The following is a 25096-nucleotide window of genomic DNA, read 5'->3' as shown; positions in this document are numbered from 1 at the left end:
AAAGGAAGGGCTTAAGTGTCTCCTAAGATTCTGCTGCTCCTTACAATCTCAATTTCCTGTCCCCTAAATCTCATCTCCCTTACTTGGTATTTCAGGTAATGGAATTACAGGTCTTCCGAAGTATATTTGTCCGGGAATGAGGCTTTTCATGATCTAAAGTCCCATTCCTCACATAAATTAAATACCTGATTTTTTAAAAGTCATCTTGGGCCAGTGCATATATTCTCTACAATCTCTCAAACAACCTTTCAAGGTAGATGTTATTATTTATGTTTTGCAGATGAGACAAACTGAGGTTCAAAGAGAAAATTAACTTACCGAAGATCACACAGCTAGTAAGTAGTAGAGCCCAGATTTAAATCCACAACCTTCAGAATTACACTACTCTCTTGCCTTTACTGTTGCTGACAGAATCCTCATTCTCCCTGAGGAAGTTATTAGGTGTTTTCTGCTAAAGGAAGATATTTTCCTTTTATAAAATGTAAATTAAAATCTCCACAAACGTATGTAAAACACTTCTGTAATCTTGATGTCAATAAGTAATAACTTTAGGGCCAGCCCAGTGGCCTAGTGGTTAAGTTTGCACACTCCACTTTGGTGGCCCAGGGTTTTGCCGGTTCAGATCTGGGGCGCGGACATGGCACCGCTCAACAAGCCATGCTGAGGTGGCATCCCACATGCCACAACTAGAAGGACCCACAACTAAAAATATACAACTATGTATCAGGGGGCTTTGGGGTGAAAAGGGAAAAATAAAAATTTTTAATAAAATTAAAAAAATAAGTAATAACTTTACCTGAGAATATGTCCTAGATTTCCCAAAAGCCATAGCATGTCCACGGTGCCACTTTCTGGCCAACATCTTGACAAGTCACGCATCAAGTTTACACTCTGCAAAGGTGACTTGGCTGGCAATGTCTGCTTTCTGGCCTGAGTAGATTCAGAAGGTATGTCCCAGGGAAGCAGCCAGTCTCTGGGAGCTGAGAAGCAAATTCTTTTTAAGTGGCTTTTATGGCAATCACTGAAATAGATTTTTATTTTCTATAAGTTTTGTTCCAGAAAGATCGTTAAGGTAAGGAGAGAATCCCTTACAAAGTACCTTATAGGTTTCTAGATTTTGGTTCTGCATTTGCTTTTGTCACCTGACCTTGAGGTGTGTGTGTGTGTGTGTGTGTGACTGAAAAGTAGATAAATATTATCACTATTATATGTCATGCGTACTGTGCACCCAGATGACGAATTTAAAAATTAAGAGATGTGGTCCAACATCATAAAATAGCCATTTGACTAACTTTCCACTGAGTTAAATGCTTGTTTGTCCATTATATCCAAAGTGACATGGCCTTTCTGCCTGGTGAAACAAAAGAAACGCAGATTTAAGTTCTTGACTCTACATTCACCCTCTCTCAGAGACTCTCATCATTTCCAAAGTGGAGATATCTAAAACACCTAACCCAGAAAGTTATATCGAGGCTCAAATGAAATCATTCTTGTGAAGACCTTTCATAAATAAAGTCCAGTAAGTCCTCATATAGCCAGTGTCTTGTCTAACTCAGAACCTATCTTTTTATGCCATCATAAGAGATTCCACTTAGCAACAGTCTCTGCAGCTTACAAAGGTTGTGATATTGCTGAATTTGATATTTATTTCAATATTTTAAATTTGGGGATATCTTTTCCCCCAGGAGTTACCAAGGTCACAATTCTGGTCTGAAGATACAAATAATTTGGGGAAGCCTACTCATAGTTGTGGTGGCTGCTGTGCTCCTGCCCCAAGAGAGAAGCTGACCTTGTGGCATGTTAGAATGTTGGCCAAGGAAGAAAGAGGGTGAGCATGACTTTGAAAGCAAGATAGACTTAAACTGGATTGACATTCCCTGAGTCACTTCCAAGGCCCTCACATTAAGGTCAGTTGGACAAAAGGCCTGAGGACCATGAGGAGGAAGTATGATGTCCATATTTTAATGCCCAGAGTGTAGAGGGAAAACCCTATTCATGTTGCATTAATATTTTCAGTAACTTTTCAGATAATATCTGGGCCTATAATGATTATGGTGTGGTTAGGAAATGAGTAGTAATGAACAGTGTTGAATCATTTCATCTTCTAAGAAAAAAATCAAGAACAAAGTCTAATGATTATCCCCAGCAAGTAAAATATCGCAGACCACAAAATGGTTTGCCATTCTAATCCATTTCAAGGATAAACAAACACATACTTGCAGGCACATATACACCCCTACACGGAAACCAGAGTCAAAAGCTGAAAGAGTTAATTTAGGCCTTGGAGAAAACCCGCTTTAAGCACTGGTTCAAAAGCTCTTAAATAGCAGAAAAATCAATACACTTTTATCAGACTTCAGTGTTTATAGAAGCAATACAAAACAGGATTTTGTTAAATGTATATATTACACCAGATCAAACTGTAAGTTAAAACATATGTGTCCAAGTTAATCTCAGATACAGCATGGAGATTATTGGAATTGTGTGTTTCCTTTTGTGACCTTTTTAGATGTGGCTTTTGGGGGGACAGGCAGGGGAATAATTTTCTTAAGCTTTTAGTTGCCTGCAACGGTGCCAACAGTTGAACACAACAGCTATATTTTTTTTAAGTTACCCAGATGAATAACAAAAAAAGAAAGAAAACCCCTTTAGTAATTTCAAAATAGTGTTGTATAGGGAATCTTAAAAAATAAATTATAGACACATAAATATAGGTATGTGGATCTAAGATTGCCATAGGCTATCCATGACATAAAATTTTCAATTAAAACCACTTTTATGAGCAATAATCACATTCTGAAAAGGCATACACAACTTGCTAGTGGATTATACTACTTCCCCGATGAAACGAACCTTAAAATATAAGCAAATATAATGTACTTGGTTTAACATGCACTGATGTTTTTAACACAATAAAGTCTTACAGAAAATGTCTTATAGAAAGTCCTGAGTTTTCATTTGGAGGAGACAAGAAAATAAGAACTGAAGTTGATGGAAGCTTTCTTTTTTTAGATCTGTTTTCAAGGGATCAGACATCTGTAAATCAAATCCATTTTGATTGAAACAATAAATTTGATTCAATTCTGAAATTTCATTTCAAAAGTGTAAGAGAGAAATTCATGGGACCCCTCAAAGTAAATGACAAGCCTGGTCTCTGAAATATGTCAGGAACACATTAACACCATGTAAAAATAACAGCAGAGCCAAACCAAAGTCACAACGGCCAAATGTCCTGAAAAGAGGGCTGTAGGGAAGGAACTTATGGATCTAATATTAGTTGTATCTTTGGTAAGTAACTGGGACTTCTTCTTTCTTTTTTTTTTATTGGGGTAACGTTGGTTTATAACATTATATACACTTCAGGTATACATCATTATATTTCGATTTCTGTGTATATTACATCATGTTCACCACTCAAAGACTAATTGCAATCCATCACTAACCCAGAATTCTGATGATTGAATTCCCTTAATAAATATTTTTGGTGTAGTAATGCTATTCCTTCTTTGTTTAGTTGATGCCGAGCAAGAACATAAACCCAAGATTAAGAAGATTGAATATAGATGCTCCAAGTGAGCAAAGTCATTCAACGATCTACAAATATTCGTTTAATATATATCATGGCCAGGCTCTGTTCCAGGTGCTAGGAATATAACCACAAGCAAAACAAAATACCTGACTTTATAGAGTTTATAGTCTAGTGGAGAGAAAGGCAATACACACACACACAATGCCAGGTGTTGATAAGTGCTATGAAGAAAATGAAGCAAGGACAGGGGGCAGAGAATAACGTCAGGTACATCTCTGTTGAAGTGACATTTGAGCAGAGCCCTAAATAAAATGAGGGAGTAAGCTGCATGGATATCTGTAGAAAAAGTATTCCATACAGACAGAACAACAATACAAGAATCTTGAAGCATGAACTTACTTAGTTTGCTTGAGGAATATCAAGGGAGTCAGTGGGGCTGGAGCAGAATGACAAAGTTGGATAGAGGTAGGAAATAAAGTGAGAGAGGTAACTTGGGCCAGACCATGCACAGGCTTGAAAATCTTGCTGATTGTGACAGAAAGGTATCGGAGGTCTAAGCAGAGAAGGGGCGTGATAATCATGGTGTCCAATGACTAGGACAAGGTCACATCAACTTCTACCTAAAGCAGAACCATGAAATCCCGAACACAACACTTCCAATAGTGCCTATCATGTAAGAGATGTTCAGTAAAGATTTATTGAATGAAAGAAAGGATGAATATATATAACATATGATGACGACAGCCTATGCCCCAACAACAACTTATCTGCCATTAGACCTTTATCACTTTCATCAAAACCACGTTCCCTATTACATTGCAGAATGCACCTGAGCAGTATCACAATTTAGTCACTTTAAGTTATCAATGTGTTTCATGAATTAGTTGACTAATAGATTCTGCCCAATGTGATTATAAGCAGAAAACAGGTTTCATAAGTGTCTGTATAAAAAGAGATCTAGGAAACAAGAGTTGTGTATTACACTCTCAAGGGTGGATGAGTAAAACTAAAGAATCGGGAGAATGCTATGAAAAGGTGATATGAGAAGTCAATAATGATGAATTCTGCCTATTTTTCAACTGCCCAAAGTTTATCTCTGATAATGATTCCGGCCCACATCTACAACATATTTCCAGTACCTATCCTACCTCTTTAGAACCCAGTTTTTCTATCTGAAGGGATTGGTTAGGTGTCCTGGAATGCCATTCTTCCCAGGGCACAGGAAGTTGGATATGGTTCTACTTCTAAGAGAACATAGTTAGCAAGTGCTTTTCATCTGGACCAGACTAATATTGGGCCTTTTGGAGGTTAGAAAGTTGTCTTCCTTCTCAGGATACCAAAAGGCTGCTCTGAATTAATCAATATGTATCTTGAAGTGTCCAGTTCACTAGCAGGAAGGAAAATCGACCATTAGGGAGATCTTATTCCTTCCATCCTTGCTTACAGGAAGGTAGGTCCAGCCTCTCCTATGAGAGGCCAGGTTAACAAGAACCATTAGGAACATTAAGACTTTTTTACATTATGCGATTATCCTTATTCTCAAGATGTTAAATGGTAGTCTAAAGGGATGGACATATACCTAGCAGGAAAAGAAGTTGAGATTATGATTCATGACTTAAAGCAAGTAAACAGAATAAATTGAAATTAATTCTTATATAGAATAATTTCAAGTGCATTCCTTTCCTTTATCATATGTGTATTAGTGTTCTTCTATTTAAAACTAATTTTCATTGACTAAAAGTTATGCAGGCTCATTGTTTGAGACTTTGCATATTTTCAACAGGTAAATTGCCTATAACTCAACAAATCAGATATAAGAAATATTAATATTTTGGTATGTTTCCTTCCAGTTTTATGTATATATATATAGGACTTGGGGTGACCATGCGGTGGACATTTGTTATTGCTTTTAAATGTCATTTATAGCACAGAGTAGGATCCATATCTCATAGGCAAATATTCTGATTCATTACGTTAGACGGGGCCTGGGTTCAATGAGCTTCTTTGCGAAAGTCTGTGATGTGGATTGCCATATGGCCAAAATGGAGATGTCCTCTGCTCTATTTTCTGTATCAATCCTATAACTCAGGGGCTAGCAAACTGCAGCCCTGGATCAAACCCAGCTACAACCTGTTTTGGTAAAGAAAGTTTTACTGGAAAACAGTCACAGCCTTTTGTTCTTATATTGTCTATAGTTCCTTTCATTCTGCAATGGCCAAGTTAACTTGCAACAGAATGCTGGCAACAGAGACGTAAGGCCTGCAAAGCCTAAAATATTTACAACCTGGCTGGCCTTTTACAGAACATGTTTGCTGACTACCCTACCCCTCACCCTCCATCTAACTCACAGAAGAAAAATACCGTGCCTGTACCCAACCATCCCCTCCTCCACTTTTATCTTGGCTTATTTAGGTTTTTAATGTCATAGCTTGAGTTTCCAAACCAAAGAGTCCATATTGAATTATCACAGGTTTAGGGACAGTCCACGGTTTGGTTTGGCTTTGCTTTTTGCTTTATTTATCCTCAGTTGCAAGGTGATGTCTTCAAGGTGCCGAGGGGTAAGAAAGAAGGGGAAAGCCAGCCTAATAGAAACAGTTCTGATTTGATCAATAATCTAGAAAAGCCTATCAAAGGTACCCAGGTTCCTGCTGTGAATTTTTGAGGACTGGTACCTCCAAGTCGCTCTCTTCTACATCCTTAAGGGATCACTTTTTATTTGCTCTACCTACCTGCCAGCAGCTGTCCACGAGTCTGCCTTTCAGAGCATGTTCGAAAGCAACTGCCAGCTGTTCGATTACCAAAACTGATTCTATGGAGGGAGTACTGCTTCCACTTAGAAAGCCATAGAGGTTCTTACCCCAACAATGAGAAAAAGCCAAATAATTTACAAGCAAAGATTTTTCTCAAGCACATCCTAAAGTATCAAGGCAACTAGGTGAACCAAATTCCAAAGCGTTAACAAGCCTTTCTGAGAAGAGATGGAACACACGAACTATTTCACCTTCAGCAGAGTGTGGGAGGAAGAGGTGATGGCCATAAATGCAGCTAAGAAGAAAGCTGCTAAAATTTTAACAAATTCTTAAAGTCTGAGGTTGGAATAGCATGACAGAATAACTGGAAGCCACAGATGAAAGAGGAGTCTGCACTTCCTAGCAAGCTCTTCTCCATGGGTATCTACTCAGTGCTCATGAAAAAGAATGAGAACAGGACAGGAGACCGGAGAGAGCCCCTTCCATGGCACGTGCATGCAAGTAGTTGTCAGCTGCTACTGGGGAGCAAGCATTAAACCCTGCTCACGTCCCTGGAGGTTTCTCTCACAGGAAGTAAAACCTTAAGCCACTAAAAGAGGGGCAGGAAATGCTTCGCTATCAGAACCAAGGCAAAGATCCACACTTCCAATATGGTCCACTCAACCTTCAAATTCAACATGTCCAAAACAGAACTTGTTTTCTTCCTCTCAAAAACCACTCTATTCCCTAACAGCGAATGATGCTGCCATCTACCCAGCTGGCACACCACAAACTTTGGAGTGCATCGTGATTCCTTCTCTCTGACCTTCATTCCTTGAAGTGAAATAGGTTCTTCTTCCTAAACATCTCTCAGACCTAAAAAGGAGAACCTTTTAATTCCCATTGTTATGACTTAGTTCAGGCCCTCACTATCCTCTCCAAGACTATTAAAATAGCTTCCTAATTAATACTGGGGTCTCCAGTCTCTTCACTTTCTCCTCATACACCACTGATCAATTTTTGCCATTTCTTAAAATTTTTCAAAGTCTCTCCATATCTTGCAAGATGAAGTCAAAACTCCTCAGCCCAGCAGAAAACACACCCACCTACCTTTCCAAAAGCATTTCCTCCCAGGGCTCATCCTGAACCCCACGCTCCAGCCACAATGAAGGAATTGCCATCACACCAACATCCTGCCACCTTCTACACCTCAGTGCCTTATATGGTCAGTTGCTCATCCTAGAATGTTCTTTCCTGCCTTTTCTACCCGGTAAACTCACATTCCCCTTTTAGACTTAAGCATCTACTCTTCCGTAAAGTGTTCCCTGAGCACCTCCCCTAGCCCTGGTGTGCTACTCATTATTTCCCTGGCTAAGCTATGATGCCCTTAAAGTAGAGTTATTGATGCCACTGGGTCTTATTCCCACGAGGACCTTCAGCCTCCAGCACAACGCCTGGCACATAGTAGATGTTCGATATGTTTGCTGACTAAATTTTAAGTCTGAAATGAAAATACAGACATGACAATTGTTTCCACATCTCAGTTTCAATAAATGATTGAATGATTAGTACTACCAATGGTAGGCAACCCAGGTCTCCAATTTCAGATGAAATATATCCTTCCGTTTTTATTTAACAATTTTGAAGGAGATTTTAGGAAAAAGGAGCTGAATATTCTCATTCCATCTAGAGAAGACAAAACCCTAATAAAGGCTTTTATAGATGGTTTTGGCGCCTCCGGCCTTTGGTAAAATAGACGTGCTTCATCCTGGCATCATGGCCTTGCTTGAATTTTGTGGCAAGCTACTTTACTTACCTAGGTGAAAAGGCAGATTCTGTCTAGGTCTTACCCATTCATGAGTAATTTCTGAAGAGTATGTGTTCAACAGCAGCATTCCTAACTGAGTCTAAACACAGGTAATGCTTTAAAGAAAGAACAATGTGGTGATAATCGCCGTTTAATTTCAAGTGTTGCATATTTGTTTCAACAAATTTCAAAACATTTCCCAAGGGATTTTAAAGAAAGTCACCAAGCACGTGTAACAAAACAACATATGGAATGCTAATTTTGTTGTGATGCTATACTCTAATACAGCAAGAAACAGATTTTTTGTAAAATCAGCAGATTTGCAAACACTAATTAAGAAACATTGAAAACTATCAAGGTCAATTTAGAAATCCATTTGAAAATAAATATTCCTAGTCTTGTTAGTTCTAGTAATTTCCCACCAGGGAGTCACCGCACATCAACAAACTTCCACCATGCAAATTTTGCAGTGCAGGTAAATAAATAAAGGTTTACTTTCGGTTTTCAATACAAAGTCAAACAGTGAAGTTTGGAGGGCTGGGTGGAAATAACCAATTTGTCTCTATCAGTATAATCTCTACTCAGGAATCTAAGATCCATGGGGTATAGGATTTCCACTTAAGATATATCGCTCCTGAGAGACCTTCCAGGAGTTCTGTGCTTGCCATAGGGGAGGATGCTCTGACGCTGTTAACTCAGTATGAGCATGATTTTCTGCCTCGTGTGAAAAGAGCAAGCTACCCTGAGAAACCAGTCTCACAAGTTACACCTCAATGCTGCCTTCTGCCCTGTGGCCATTCCTTTTTCTATGTCATTGCTTATAAGGTCCTTTCACCCAAAAAGTGGGGAGAATGTATATATAAATATTCATATATGTATGTATGTATATATTATGTGTGCATATATACATGTATGTGTGTGTGTCTGTGTGTGTCACTTTCCAAATGCTCAGATTTTCAACCAGTCGGTATTGACTAAGCATTTACATGGTTAAGATAGCTATATGCTCAGGGCCACTCACCTCTTGTTAGAGTTAACTTCACGCACAAAGGATGGGGGGATATATTATATTTATACTCTCCAAGAACAGATCTACCAGTAGCAGCAAGATATTTTAAATGGGATAATTTCTAGCAAACTACACTTTCACCTAAGAACCCTAGGCCAACAATAGAAGACAAGCAGATTTGAATCCAAGTAGCAAAGATTAAAACGCACTATTACATATCCAGAGACCAAAACTTTTTGCATTAGTTTGATATATTATTGTTTTGTCCCTTTACGCCTTCTCTTGTTCCAGAAAGAATTTAAAGTAGTTTTGTTTGAAATAAGTGTGAGACTGGCTGACGTTTGGAAAGTTGTTGTTAAATGGAATTTGACCTTTTGTTCCTATTGTATTCTTTTGGATAAAATTTGATTTATTTTTTTTTAACATCACAACGCCTTAGTTTCTTTATTTGTAAAATGGAAATCATAAAAACATCTACCTCACAGGATTCTTATTAGCATTACATGTAAAAGTTTTAAGAGAGTACCTGGCAAGAGTAACTGTATTAGTTTAAAGGGCTGCAGCAACAAAATACCAAAGTCTGGTGACTTAAACAACCAAAAAGTATTTTCTCACAGTTCTAGAGGCTGGAAGTCCAAGATCAAGGTGTGTGCAGGTTTGGTTTCTCCTGAGAGCTCTCTCCTAGGCTTGCAGGTGGCCACCTTCTCACCATGTCCTCACACGGCCTTTCCTTCATGGGCACTGATCCCCAGTGTCTCTTTTTCTGTGTGTTCCAACTTCCTCTTCAAACTCAATCTGACACCAATAAGATTAGTTTTGGGCCCACCCTAATGACCCCATTTTAACTTAGTCACCTCTTTAAAGGTCCTATCTCCAAAAGCAGTAATATTCTTTTTTTTTTTTTAAGGTTTTTTTTTTTTTTTTAATTTTTATTTTTTTCGGATGTACATCATATTTCAAATTCTGGATACATTACATCATGTTCACCACCCAAACACTAATTATAGTGCATCCCCTCACATGTGACCCTAATCACCCCTTTTTCCCTCCCCCCTCCCCCCTTCCCCAATGGTAACCACCAGTCCAATCTCCAGTGCTATGTGGTTGGGGGATTTTTGTCGTTTTTATCTTCTACTTATGAGTGAGATCATATGGTATTTGACTTTCTCCCTCTGACTTATTTCACTCAGCATAGTACCCTCAAGGTCCATCCATGTTGTCACAAATGGCTGGATTTCGTCATTTCTTATGGCTGAGTAGTATTCCATTGCGTATAAATACCACATCTTCTTTATCCACTCGTCCCTTGATGGGCACCTAGGTTGCTTCCAAGTCTTGGCTATTGTGTATGATGCCGCAATGAACATAGGGGTGCAAGTATCTTTATGCCTCTGTGTTTTCAAGTTCTTTGGATAAATACCCAGCAGTGGAATAGCTGGATCATACGGTAGATCTATCCTTAATTTTCTGAGGATACTCCAAACTGCTTTCCATAGTGGCTGCACCAATTTGCACTGCCACCAGCAGTGAACAAGGGTTCCCTTCTCTCCACACCCTCTCCAACATTTGTTGTTTCCTGTCTTGTTAATTAGAGCCATTCTGACCGGAGTGAGGTGATACCTCACATATCAGATAAGCAGTTAATATCCAAAATATACAAAGAACTCATACAGCTCAACAACAAAAAAACCAACAATCCAATTAGAAAATGGGCAAAAGATCTGAATAGAGATTTCTCCAAAGAAGAAATATAGATGGCCAACAGGCATATGAAAAGATGCTCAACATCATTAGCTATCAGGGAAATGCAAATTAAAATTTGATTTAAAATAACATATATTTGAATGGGTTAGTGCTCTGTCCCACAGACTCCCAACACTGGACTACCCAAATGAAAACCAAAAAGTCTTAAGATGAAGAGGTAAAAGCATGAGAAACAAAGGCAAAAATATGTTAGCACGAATGTTATGGAGATTACTCGATCTTGTCAACTGATTCCTTGAGGAACACTATCTCATAAACAAAGGCACCTTCTCTCACTTCTTCCTTCCTTCTTTCACTTCATTTCACTATTTATGATAAAAATGAGGAGAATCTGGGACTATGGACTGGGAAGGACAATCTTAACCAGTAAGTGACTCTACCAGATTTAATTTACTCTTATAGTGAGGGCTCTTGCCTATAGATACAAACAGAGAGCTCAGCAACGAAGACACAAGACACTGGAAGTTTTAAAACATTATTTATTGCTAAGTCTAAAACACTCCAACACCATAGTACAGTGATTGCCAAATCTAAATTAGAGTTTGCAGGATTTTTAAAGGTTTCTCTTCAGGGGAACATTTCAGCTCTACAGAGAGGCGTGATACGTAAGAAGATGGAACATCTGGCTGGAGACCAATTTGCCTATGAGCCCAAACCAAGTGGACCCATATGGATAGCTTTTGTAAAATCATAAACAGTAAAGCTAAAGAAAACTCTAGGCTCAGACTGCTTTATGGCATCAATAATTAAACTGGACTCCCTGCACTCACGGGGTTATTGCAAATTCTCACTAAACTGAAAGAGTCTTCAAATAATCTAATTATTGCCTTATTTATGCATGTTTATCCAAAGTGTTTTTTTTTGTTTCTCTGCTTTAATTGAATGTTTAAAATTTCACAGCTATTCAGGCACTTTGTTTAAATGCCCATAGACAACTCACATGTATTTGTTTCATGAGAAAGAAAAGAAACATCAGTGGGACAGACATCACAGTCCCAGAGACAGAGAAGTAATAGCAAAATGAAAGACTAGAATTAATGCATTGTTTCTACCCTGGTAAAATGTACATAACATGAAATTTGCCACTTTCATTACTTTTAAGTATACAACTGCTTTAAGAACATTCACAATGTTGTACAACCAGCGCCACTATTTCCAAAACTTTTTATCATCCTAAACAGAAACTCGGTACCCATTAAACAGTAATTCCTCATTCTCCTTCCTCTTTTCAGCCTCCGGTAACCTCTATTCTACCTTCCGTCTCTGAATTTGCCTGTTCTAGGTATCTCATATATGGGCAATCATACAGTATTTGTCCTTTTGTGTCTGGCTTATTTCACTTAACATACTGTTTTCAAAGTTCATCCATGTTGAAGCATGTATCAGAACTTCATTCCTTTTTACAGCTGAATAATATTCCCTCATGTACAATATTTTGTTCATACATTTATCTGTTGATGGACACTTGGGTTGTTTACACCTTTTGGCCATTGTGAATAATGCTGCTATGATCATTGGTGTTTCAGTATATGAGTGTTTGCTTTCAATTCTCTGGGGTATGTACCTAGAAGGAGAATTACTGGATCATATGGTAATTCTATGTTTAACTTTTTGAAAAACTGCTAAACCATGTTCCACAGCAGCAGCACCATTTGACATTTCAACACTATGCAATACAATTTCTTCACGTATTAGCCAGTACTTGCTACTTTCTGTTTTCTTTGTTTGTTTATAATAGCCATTTTAATGGATGTGAAGTGGTATCTCATTGTGGTTTTGATTTACATTTCCCTAATGACGAATGATATGGGGCATCTTTTCATCTGCTTATTGATCATTTGTATATCTTCTTTGGAGAAATGTCTATTCAAGTTCCTTGCCCATTTTTTTTTGTGGAGTATTTGTTGTTGAGTTGTGGGAGTGCTTTACATATCATGGATATTAACCCCTTATCAGATACACGATTTTCAAATATGTTCTCCCATTCTATGGGTTGTCTTTTCACTCTGTTGATAGTGGGGTTTTTTTGATGTATAAAAGTTTTTAATTTCAATGAAATCCATTTTATCTTTTTCTTTTGTTGACTGTGTTTTTGGTATGACATCCAAGAACTCATTGCCAAAGTCATGAAGATTTTCTCCTGTTTTCTTCTAAGAGTTTTATACTTATAGCTCTTACATTTAGGATTTTGAGTGAATTTTTGTATATAGTAAAAGGTAAGGGTCCAACTTCATGCTTTTGCATGTGGATATCCAGCACTTGTCTTGAAAAGACTGTCCTTTCCCCATTGAATAGTTTTGGCACCTTTGTCAAAAGTCAATTGATCACTTATGTGAGGGTTTAGTTTCTGGCTTTCTATTCTATTTCTTTGGTTTATATGTCTTGCCCTATGCTGGTATCACAGTTTTGATTACTATAGCTTTGTAGTAAATTTTGAGATTGGGAAGTGTGAATCCTCCAACTTTGTTCTTTTTCAAGATCATTTTGGCTATTCAGAGTCTCTTTAGGATGAATTTTCTATTTCTGCACAAAACTACATTGGGATTTTTATAGGGATTGCACTGAATCTGCAGATCACTTTGGGTAGTATTTTCATCTTAAAAATATTGTCTTCCAATCAATGAACATAGTACGTCATTTCATTTGTTTATGTCTTCTTTAATTCCTTTCAATACATTTACTTTTTAATTTGTTTTTTACAAACACTTAACTAGTCTTTACTCTATGCCAGGAACCATTTAAAATGCTCTACAAGTATTAATTTATTTAATCCACATAACAACTCAATGAAGTAATATTTTAACTCCACTTTATGGATAAGGAAACTAGAGCACAAACAGGTTAAATAACTTGCCAAAGGTCACGCACCTGGTAAGTGGTAGATCTGGGATTTGAACCCAGGCAGTCTGGCTCCAGAGTCTATGCTCCTAATTATGATGCTATACTCCTTTCAAACACTCACTCATTCAACAAGCATTTATACAACTCCTGCCAGTTCCCCAGAAGCAGGCCCTGAGACAAGAGTTCCTGTGCAAGTGATTTATTAAGAAAGTGCTCCCAGAAAAAATCCACTAAGAGAGTAAAGAAAGCAAAATAGGGAAGGGGAAGAAGCCAAACAAGGGTTTGATTTCAGTGAGGTCCCTGCCTCAGCCTGATCCTCTGAGAGCTGTGGAGTGTGTGCATCCACCTCAAGGCAAGAGAGCTGGGCTTCTGTACTGCTGCACCAGGGACTAGCTGCAGATCACTCTGCTGGGGATGTAAACTTCCAGAGAATTCCATCTCTCCCTGTGTCTGAGTGAAGTGGCTCTAGTAGTTCAAGGTTAGTCCTCTGAAGAAAGTTACAAGTTCAAGTTGGTAGGAACAAAGTGCGCAGAAGCTGGAGGATGGAATACACAGAGGTGGTAAAGTGGATCCAGTGGGTTCTAGGTAGAGCACCAACAGAAGCTGTTTGTAAGGCTCTGGACTGAGCACTTGAAGAAGCAAGATAAATGGGACTAAGACATTTGCCTTCAAAGAGTTTATATGTTGGTAGCGAAGCTAAGACATGCACTTTATATAGAGTAGATGGTGGTAAACACTATAAGAGGAGCAAACAAATTGCTGAGAAATTGTAGAAAGGAGACCACATGACAACTGTTTTATGCTCTGGCTGAGAGAATCATAAAACATTATTGAAGAGGTGGCATTTGACCTGGGTGTTACAAATGGCAAGATTTATGGAAAGCCTTCAGCATCAATCAGACTACAAGAGCAGCCACACAGAAGTATGAAGGTACACAGCACTCTCAGAATCAGGTAGTGCTCAACAACATTGTTCTTCCTAATACAGTAAGTTCCCCAAAAGGTGTTAGAAATGCAAAATCTTGGGCCACGCTGCAGACCTACTAAATCAGACACTCAGGGAGGGGGTCCAGCAGTCTGTTGTAACCAGCCCTGCAGGCGACACTGACACACGCTCAAGTTGGACAGGCACTGCTCTACCACCACCTGGACTACAGCCTAGCGAAAGCTCAGCTGGGTTGCACGTGTACTAGGCCAGCTATGACCCTGCTGCCTCCAGCACCGGACTCTCCACTCCCTCTCTTGAGTGAATAACAAGATATGAGAGGTATGAGAGTGGAGTTTGGACTAGATGAAGAGACAGCCATGCCAGACAGCAGCCTTTTGTGACTACCAAGCTTGAGGCTCAGGTGATGCAGAATTCCACGATGCCCGTTTAGTGAGGAAAAAAAAAAATGAGAGAGAAATGATTTCATTGATCAGAGAGGAGAGCCTGGACCACCATGGGGCCATCCTCCCCATCCATCTCCTGGAAGTTCTAGTTCTTCCTTCTTCCTCGGGGCCCGGGCCAGCTGCGGGGGCTCACAAATACCCACATTCCCTCAGGAAATGACAGGCTCACCATTTATGCCAATAGAGGATAAGGAACGGCAGCACCACCATAGTTTGAAATTGTATATGAAACACTGTATAGAAACCGTATAGAAGAATTATAGATAATTTCTACAGAAAAATGGTTTAATAGTGACTGTTGATATATAATATATAACAGTTTGCTCTATGAAAGAGTAGCATAGTTTAACGGGACAGGATATGCAGAAAGGAGTCATGGAGATATGATTTTGGGGACAGGCATCCTAGGTCAGGATGAGGAACCATTAGACCTGGGAGTGAAATGAACAGACCCTGAGCTTTAGGCAAGTGTCTCTGGCAAGCTATACAAACAAATGAGAGAGAAAAGAAGGCAGAACTCAGAAGCAGAACTGTGGAAACGTACAAAAATACACGAGAAATTCTGAAGATAAAATTGACAAATATTCGGCTAAGGAAAGACAAGAAAACATTTTTATGCAGATTGTAGATATCAATAAACGTTAAACACCCCTTCTGCAAAAGTCTTATTTTTTTTAGCTGAAACAGAAAATTCAGTCTCAGCCTCAAAACAATGCTCATTAAAATTATCCACCCAGCAAAATATAAGAGACAGAAACTGTAATCATACAGATGCTGTTTAACTCTTGTATTTACCATAGAAGAGTTCTCAGGCATGGACAGGCTAAATGAATCCAGGTGTCTTTTAAGACAAATGCATGTGATCATACTTTTAGCTCAAACCTATAAATACACTCATTCCATCACGAAGTTGGCAGGTTACAAATCAACAAACTGCTAATTGACATGTCACTAAACTCTCCAGATCTGTTGTTAGAATAAGTTTAGAGAAACCATTCACCCTCAGAGTTAGACATTGTCTTATGATTGGCTCACCATAAAAAAGTTAACATCTGCATAGTTTTCATAATTTAATAATAACAGCAAATATTTATTGAGTGCTTACTATGTGCCAGGCACTATGCTCTTTTCATGCCTTATATTATTCACCGCTGAGACACAGAGAATTAAATGAGTTGCCCAAGGTCACACAGCTTTTAAGCAGCAAAGCCAAGATTCAAATCCCCATCTGGCCACTCCAGAGCCAGAGTTCAAAGCACTAAACAATGTCTCTTCACACATTTTTTCTTTTAAACTAATCCTCTTAAAAATCCTTTTTGGTAGTCATTATTATCACCATTTGACAAGAGAGGACCAGGAGACCCAGAGAAGTGAAGTGTCAAGTTCAACAAGAGTCCACCAGGAAGATCTAACCTGAGCTGTCTGAGTCCCAGGGCAGCGCTGTGCCACCACCTGGTAGGGGGTTACTCTGATTGGGAGCATCCTCAGTACTTCCAAAATATAATAATACTTTCTGGGAAAGAAAACAGAATATTTGAAATACAGCATAGCTGGCGGCACTGAAGATGTACACCTGCGAATGGGTACACACACATACACAAACTAATGTGGCAGCCCGGCAAAGGTGATAATGGTGTGGGAAGTGTCTACACTTCAGCTTTCCACTATCAGTTAATGATATGTCAGTCTGTGTGTGTGTGTGTGTGTAGATATATATAGCTATATATATATAGACACAGATAAATATGTAGATATCTGCTTTCCAAAAGGAATGGGTAATCACATGGACTAGCTGTGATTTCTGGAAATCCATGGAGGAATTACCATCTATTATTATAAAACATAATCATCTTGAGCCAGCCCTGATGGCCTAGTGGTTAAAGTTTGGCGTGCTCTGCTCTGGCGGCCTGGGTTCTGTTGCCGGGCACGGAACCATACCACTCGTCTGTCAGTAGCCATGCTGTAGTGGTGGTTCACATAGAACAACTAGAATATACACCTATGTACTGGGGCTTTGGGGAGGGAAAAAAAAAAAAAGAGGAAGATTGGCAACACACGCTAGCTTAGGGCAAGTCTTTCCCGCAAAAAAAAAAAAAAAAAAAAAAAAACACTGGAAGCAGCAAATATCTTTAGTAAATCAATTCACAACAACAAAATAAAACATAATCATCTGATAAAGAAAACATTAAGCATTTACAGTGGCATTAAGCAAGGGCTGCGTCATTCAACCTCGACTTTCCAGGTTATTCTATATGATCTCAGAAACAACATCAATCTAGAGAACAATCATACGCATTTTGCTAACTAAGTAAAGACCTTTTGTTGTATCTGGCTGTTATTTTTCTAAAAGAATTATTCCTCTTAGTTAATTCCGAGTTATTCCCTAACTTGATTCCATACTCACAATTCATCTCTCCCTTTCCTTGAGGCACCAACATTCATTTTGAAGAGAGGAAGCACAGCGTGACGAAAGTAAACTCAGAAACACTGCAAGGCATTTTTTAAAATCTGGAACGCAAGCCCAAAGGTAATTATTACCTGTCCGATTACTTTCATTAACTATTGTTGCCGCTATGAAGGTTGTTTGTCAATATTGTTTTAAATAAAGTGCCTTCTGGAAGTAAATTATCTTCTGCTCACAACACAAGCAGAGACAATTTATCCACACTCTTCAGAAGAACAGTCAGAACCATCTCAAATCCTGGCTACAGAATGACAGATGTGAGCTCAGTCAGGTACAAAGTTTGCAATCACAGCCACAGCTTCATGTAAACAGAAATCAGTATTTCCCAAATCCTGTGATTAGGTCAGGAAATCTCAAATCCCTGAACCAATTGATTAATACAACTACGATGGATTCAGGAAACAAAGCAAGGGGGGTGGTTGGAAGTGGCCGAGTGAGAAAGGCTATACTTAAACATAATTTGGCCTTTTCCTTCCGCGCCTTTGGGGAAAATGTGATGGAACACGTTGCCCAGAGAGTAGCCTCTGTGTTTGGGCAAAGTTCTAGGTTATCATTTATGTATCCTTCTCGCACTTTGATCTTAGTCATGCTGACAAAGAAAATGAGAGAAGCAAGCCAGGCAAACCCCCAAGGCATGGTAGTCGTGACGGATGAACACAGGGTTGAACAGTCCCATCTGGCCTCGCAGGCGTCACCAAGCCCAGTGCGATCTATTAATAGTGTGAGCCAGGTGCGAGGACTCGGGTTCAGGCTCGCCCAGTGCAGCCCCGGCCGTTAACTGATATAAGCGTCAGGTAACTTATGAAAGAGCATGCAACATGAACGTCAGTCAGGAAATGGTTACAAATTAGAAAAAGAAAGAGGAATCGAGGGCAGGGGGGCCTCTTATGCCACAGTAATAAAAGCAACTTCCTCTTTTCCCTAATTTCAGAACCACAGAGTAGAATTCTCTCCATATGAAATTCCTTACAAGTCACAGGCACTAAACCACTACCCGTCCCCTTCAATGTATTCACAGGCTAGCCACACAGAAACAGATGTTCCTGCTTTGCTATCACGCTGTTAAGGGAAAGTGTCAGTGTGACATGGGAAACAGCGACCTATGACCTCACAAGAACAATTCTCAAGCACCTCGTAGATGCTTTCGTTCTCTAGACAATCTGGATCCTTAAAGCTTGAGAAAGCTCTCCAAGATGGTGTAGCTCAAGTTTAATGATTCTGATAAACTATAATTGAGCTGAAAGTGGCCTCTCACAGCTTGCAAACTAGGTGTGATGCTGGGCTGTGAAGGCTCGTATATTCCAGTCTTTCTGTCCTTCTCAGGCTGGCTGACTGAGCACCACTACTGTGGAGCAGCTTCCTGGGCTGGGTCAGAATCATTCACTCAACTATCTGTGTTCTCAAGATTATTTTTACACGTCTGTATAATGGAGCTCATCCCACCACACTGAAATCATCCATATTTACGTCTGTCTCTCCAACTAGACTGCTACTTCTTGTGGACAGAAAGCACGTCTTCTACTGCCTCGCATCCACGGAGCTTAGCACACACGATGCTCCATTGGTGCATGTTCATGAATGAATGAATACATTTCAGTCTGAATTGTCAATATTTATTATTATGACCTCGCACAACATAAATTTACTTCTCCCTCTGTCTATTTTAGATTGTATACTTCCTCATGATTTACCTAAACCACTTCTTTGTATACAAACCTTATGAGAGAGAGCTTAAATACGTTTTAAAGCTGTATGTGAGTATAGGTTGAATGTGCATATAGAAGTGATAGTATTCCCGGTAGCATTCAGCCTGGATGTTAGTTCTTTCCGTCCAAAGAGATAGGATATTCTGAGGGAAAATGAACAGAACTTTGCATTCAGCAGAGTTGTCTTTTATACCCGAAAGCAGCTTTTCAATGCAAAGGCGAGAACTGTCACTGAGGATTTAACCAAAGGGGGCCAAGGGGTGGTGGGGTGGGGGGCTGTATGGAGTAGGGAATAGGAGAGCAAGAAACTTGTACGTAATCCAGAAAAACAAAAGTTGCCCAAGAGGACAATCAGGAAAGCGTCCTAGGCATACCCATTAGCCAAAGAGCATGCCCACTTGAATGCAGAGGGCCTGAGCGGGGTTTAATGAGGGCCTCTGAGCAATAAGTCATTGCAAAGACACCAGACACTGCAGCATGACAAAAGGACGGAGAAGGCTGTCTTAGGAGGCAAAAACTGTAGGAGACAAGAAAAGGAAACAGGCAAAAAGAGTAAAAGAGAAAGGAAGAAGAAGGGAAAGTGCTCCAATAAAACTTTCTAGCCAGATCACAAGAGGTCTAGTAATATAGTAAATGAGTCCTGAGGATAAAAAGGTGAAATGTACGTGAACCTGCAAAACATCTGGAGCACCCTGAAAGACAGCGAAAGTGAGCATGAGAGTAACAGGGAAAAGGAGAAGAACAATGGCTATTCCACCTGGGGAGACTTTTGAAGTGAACTGAAATTGGGGGCCAAGGAGAAGAACATTCACATATTTGCATTTGTAATGTTCAAATAGTTCTTTAGTAAATTTAGTTAACGTTCTTTCCATAGTGTATGATTACATGGTTCTCAGTTAAATCTTTGTTGGTTGTAAGTCTCAGGACAAGACCCCCGTAAGGATAGTGTTATCGTAACACAAGTGAGGCAACAATAGCTGTCCGTCACCCAAGCAGGAGTAAACAGTTCTTGATGGGATCTGCCTCTGCTCCTGCCTTCCTGTCTGAGAAGACAGGAGCTGCCACGGAGCAGAATCTGTCCCCAAAAGCGAATGCAACTTCATAAAAAAGACTAGGTATTCAAGAGAAGATGAGATCTGGACTGTTAGAGATCAGGAACACTTAGTACCACTGGTACCATCTATGACAACACAAGCACTCCCTTCTTATAAAGAGAGATACAACCAATAGCAGAAGAGAAGATATAAGAGATTGATATCCCATAAAATACTGGGAGACCCAGTATTTTAAAAGTCACAGATAAAATCCAGGAGGGTTTAAATTCAATTAAAGTGTCTCTTCATCAAGTGGTAGAGGCACTATCAGAAATAACAATTTATGATTCTGGATAGCCATCCTGAACTATTGTTTATAAAGACTTCCAACTCTAGCCCTTGCAATCTATCTTTTGTGACAAAGTTAGAGTAATTATCCTGAGAGATTAACCTAATAATGCCATCCCTGCTTAAAATTCTCCCCTAGTTGCCTTCCAATCCCTATAGAATGAATTCTGAACTGCTTAGGATAGCATCAAATATTCATCAGAATCAGACCACAATCTACTTTTCCAGTTTTATCTTCTACCACTTTCCTCCTCCCTCATCCTTTTTTTCCACTACACTAGACTCTTCAACATTCCAGGAATAAATATGCATGTTCAGATATTCATACTGCCTCTAAATGCTATCCCCATACTTAAAATTCACTTTCCATAACTCACACACCGAAATCTTCCTTATTTTTCAATGTCCTGCTTAAATGTCTTTTTCTCAATGACTCTTTCCTCGATCCTCTGAGTCACAATAATTGTTCTTACTATATATTCTAATCATATCATCTTAATGCCCAATTGCATCACCATCGAAAACTAACATACTAGAGAGTTGTAAGTGTGCAAATTTCCAACTGGATAGTAACCTCCTTAGGCAGAGGTACATTGTCTTATCATCTTGTTTTCCTCCTAAACAAAGTTTCAGCCAGATGCTTGCATTACTTTAATGCTTGCTCTAATTTCATACTCAATTTAAAATTAGTGATCATTCCAAGGCTTATTAGTGTTTATTCTTAGTTATTACAAAAAAGAGTTCTATTTTTAGAATGCAATAATATTTTCTATCCATAATTCATTAATTTGGTCTATAGAAAGTCTAGATCATCAGACCAAGTATCAAGGAAAAGTTCAAACAATAAAGTGACAGTGAATGTCATATTCACAAAGGGCAGCATCCATGTCACTTATTAAATGGAACAATTTCCTCAGAGAACGTCATACCAGGACAAGCACAAGAGTGCCCAGAATGACTTGGTGTCTATCATGTATGACCTGGACTGTTAACTACATGTTTACATGCAGAAATAGTGTCTCTTATGCTTCACTGCACTTTCAAACACGACCATCACAATAATCTACACCAAGAAAGTGCTCAATAATAGCTGTCAATTGGTGGAAAGATTGAGAAACTTCCCATTTACATTTAAATTGTCTTGTGAACTATCAAATTTTTAAAGCTGATAGAAATTATACAAGATAATTTCTTTTGGCTTTTGACTATTGGGCAGAAAATAGTCTAACAACCCACAGTAAGTTTACTGACAACTCAAATCAATTACTTTATGTTTGATTAGATCCATACACAAAAATATAAAATGTGAGTCTTTCCATCAAGAAGCTAACAGTTTTTTGGAGGACTAAAATTAACAGGTGAAAAAGTAAAGAATACAGGACAGTACAAAACTGAGGTCACTAAAATAGAAGATTTGTTTTAGAACTGTAGAAAACATAGTATTAGAAGGTGAAAATGAGGCCAAATAGTTCAGAACTGATGTGATAAGCAAAACAAAAATTCACCTGCAAGAGTTTTTTCTAAAAGAATAATTAGACACGTATGCAAAGCTGCATGTACGAAGTTATATCTCAGCATAAAACGGAAATCATCTTGGTATCCAATACTGAATTAGCTGACAAATTATGGCAAATACTATGAAATGGTTAAAAACAGTCCTTTCATAGGTATATGAGTGTGTTCACAGAAAATGATAATACAGCAGAGTGAATATTATGTATAATATTTTATAAAACTAATTAAACCATGAAAGTCTAAAAAGCTATAAAGAGAAGTTACCTCTGATCCTTGAATTAAGAAAAAGATGTATTTCTTTCTTTGGCTTATCTCTATTATCTGCATTTTTAAATAATAAGCTTTTTTTTATAATAAGAAAAATAAACACTGAAAGATTTTCTTAGTACCTCAGAGCAATCTGGCACTCAAAGTCAGCATTCCCTCCTCTTCTCTGTGTCCAACAGAAGATCCAATAAGGTTAAGTCCATGAAAGAGTTCTGAAATGGATAAAATGCTCTACTAAAAAGAAAAAAAGACATAGCCATTATACCCTCTTAAGGAAGGTAGGATGGATAATTTTATGCATCAACTTTACCGGGCCACAAGGTGCCCAGATATTTGGTCAAACATTAGCTGGAGTTTGTCTGTGAGGATGTTTTTGGATGATGATACATTCGAACCCACAGACTGAATAAAGCAGATCACCTCCCTAACGTGGCTGGCCCTCATCTAATCAACTGAAGACCTGACTAGAACAAAAAGTCTGAGTAAGTGGGAACTTCGCCCGTCTGACTGTTTGAGCTGAGACATTGGTCTCCTGCCCTCAGACTGGAACCTACAATACTGCCTCTCCTGGGTTTCTAGCTTCTCTACTGCAGATCTTAAGACTTCTGAGCCTCCATAGTCCTGTGAGCTAATAATATATATGAGAACCCTGGAGAATCCTAATACAGAAGGGATTCTTGATAAGAAATACATTTAAAGAAGGTTAATTTTATGGTGGTGTACAGGATGGATTAGAGTTGGGGAAGGCCGGAGGCTAAGAATCCAGGCAGAAAGATGCTTCAAAAATTGGGAAAAAAAGATGAAGGGATGGTCTTGGACAGGGTCAGTGGCAAAGAGCAGTTTATGGTGCTCTGAGAATCAACAGGACTGAGTTCTAATTCCAGCTGGGCTGTTATGCCCTAGAGTAAGCGAACGACTTCCCCTCTCTAAGCCTCTCATTCTTTATCTATTAAATGAGTTGTTTAGAGCAGAAACCCTCCAGGGTCCTTTTCTGTTCTATAAATCTAAGATTCTATTATCAATAGAAAACAATACTTAGATGCTTTTATTCAAACTGTGAATCTATTGGCTTAACTTTGTTCTTATACTACACTGAATATTCCATCAGTGCTCAATAAATAATGCATTAAGCAAGCTCTTTTGGACATCATGGTTTAATTGTAAGGCCTGGAAATGCCCTGCCTTTTGGCAAAGTCTTTGAAATATCAATTACTTTATTAACTTTGCAAACATATAATGGAAAAATAGGCACATTACTTGGAAATTGTTTTAATCTAATTCTCTTTCTTAATCACGGGAAAAGTTAATTTATGAGAATAACACATTTCATGTCAGATAATTTACTTATAATGAAACATTAAGTAACTTCAGTACTTGATGCAACTTGAAGATATTGCACAGGTGTTAAATGAGGTTCCAGTAGACCAGACAGCCATTCCAGTTTGACATGTGTACATTCCCTTCCCATAGGTCTGTACACATAATGGTCACCTATATCTGAATCTAAGTTAGTCCAGGAGGAAAGAGACTTGTTAACTTTATTCCAAATAAAAATCCCACATGAAAGTTGAGAGACATTTGAGTACTGGACTTGAAGATTATCTTCCTGGATTTTGACATTCATGTGATCCACATTATGTATGATTCTGATTTTATAGATACATGTGGTTAAGCCCATCTGATCAAATTAAGGCAATCTTCCAAACAAACCCCTAGGCCACAGAAGACATAATGAGCCCACAGCGAGTGTACTGCCTCACCCACATTCACCAACGCCATCTTCATCCTAATTGTACAGGTCTCTAGGTATTCCCTGAGTCAAAGTTTAAAAGAATACACCCACACTTAGTTATTCTCCGTATGCCTGTAAAAATCAATAGAAAGAAAGAAAGAAAGAAAAAAGGACAGCACACTAAATCTCTTTTCAGCCTGTTGTCTGATCTCATAGAACCTGGACAAATGGACCAGCTCTTACTTCATAAAATTCTTTTCTTTCCTTTGTCTTGGGTTCTTTTTACAACTAAACCTGGATCTAACAGCATTTAATGTCCTGAAGCTTTCAGGTAAGGCCATATTTTACATCATATTTTATTTCTGGTCTTGGCAGTAAACTTGGAATTAGCTATTAAGTCCGGATTTCTCATCTAGTCAACTCCAAGGAAAAGTACAATAGAGAAAGAAAGAAAGAGCCAGAGACCTTGACCAACAGGAACTATATTAAACCAGAAGAAAAGTATTCCACTTGCGCTCCAACAGGAAAGAAAAAAGAGAGGCTTAACATTTCTATCATCAAATGAGGACTTCTTCCAGTGGAGGGGCTCCACGGTAAACCTTTCACTGACTTTTATCCAGGAATACGGAATATGTCATGACTCCTTTCAACTCTACCTCCTCCGTCCATGCTATTAATTAAGGTTTATGAGCTCTAACCTATTATTTCTAAGGAGGGAGAAAAAGAAGAATTTGTTCCAAAATATCTGGTTCTCCATCCCCACCTGCCTTCATTTATAAAACAAGCCATCTAAATCTCTGAGGCTATTTTTCCACAGGCTTGTTTATAATGTGGTAATGATTATGCTAATACCAGCTGGGAATACATCTATGTGGACATGTTGTGTGAGTGTGTTTGGGTGGGGGAAGGCTATATAAATGCATGAGGAGAACTATTCAATAAAATTATAGTACACGTGT

General features: G+C 38.7%; 1 protein-coding gene across 21 annotated transcripts in view; it reads right to left on the bottom strand.

The window, feature by feature from the left end:
- The window catches only part of SUGCT (succinyl-CoA:glutarate-CoA transferase), a 749025-nt gene that overhangs the window by 340610 nt on the left and 383319 nt on the right, over nt 1-25096 (bottom strand). For 4 of the 21 annotated variants that reach the window (XR_011437726.1, XR_011437728.1, XR_011437730.1 and 1 more), the window contains one exon: nt 797-980. The exons of the other annotated variants lie outside the window; for them this stretch is intronic. The gene's annotated coding sequence lies outside the window, so the exon portion shown is untranslated. The remainder of the gene's footprint in view (nt 1-796; nt 981-25096) is intronic. 21 annotated transcript variants of the gene reach the window in all.

This window comes from Equus caballus, chromosome 4, assembly GCF_041296265.1.
Source record: "Equus caballus isolate H_3958 breed thoroughbred chromosome 4, TB-T2T, whole genome shotgun sequence".
NCBI classification, from domain to species: domain Eukaryota; kingdom Metazoa; phylum Chordata; class Mammalia; order Perissodactyla; family Equidae; genus Equus; species Equus caballus.
Note: the sequence above shows the minus strand (reverse complement) of the source record. Positions and strands in the feature narration are given on the sequence as shown.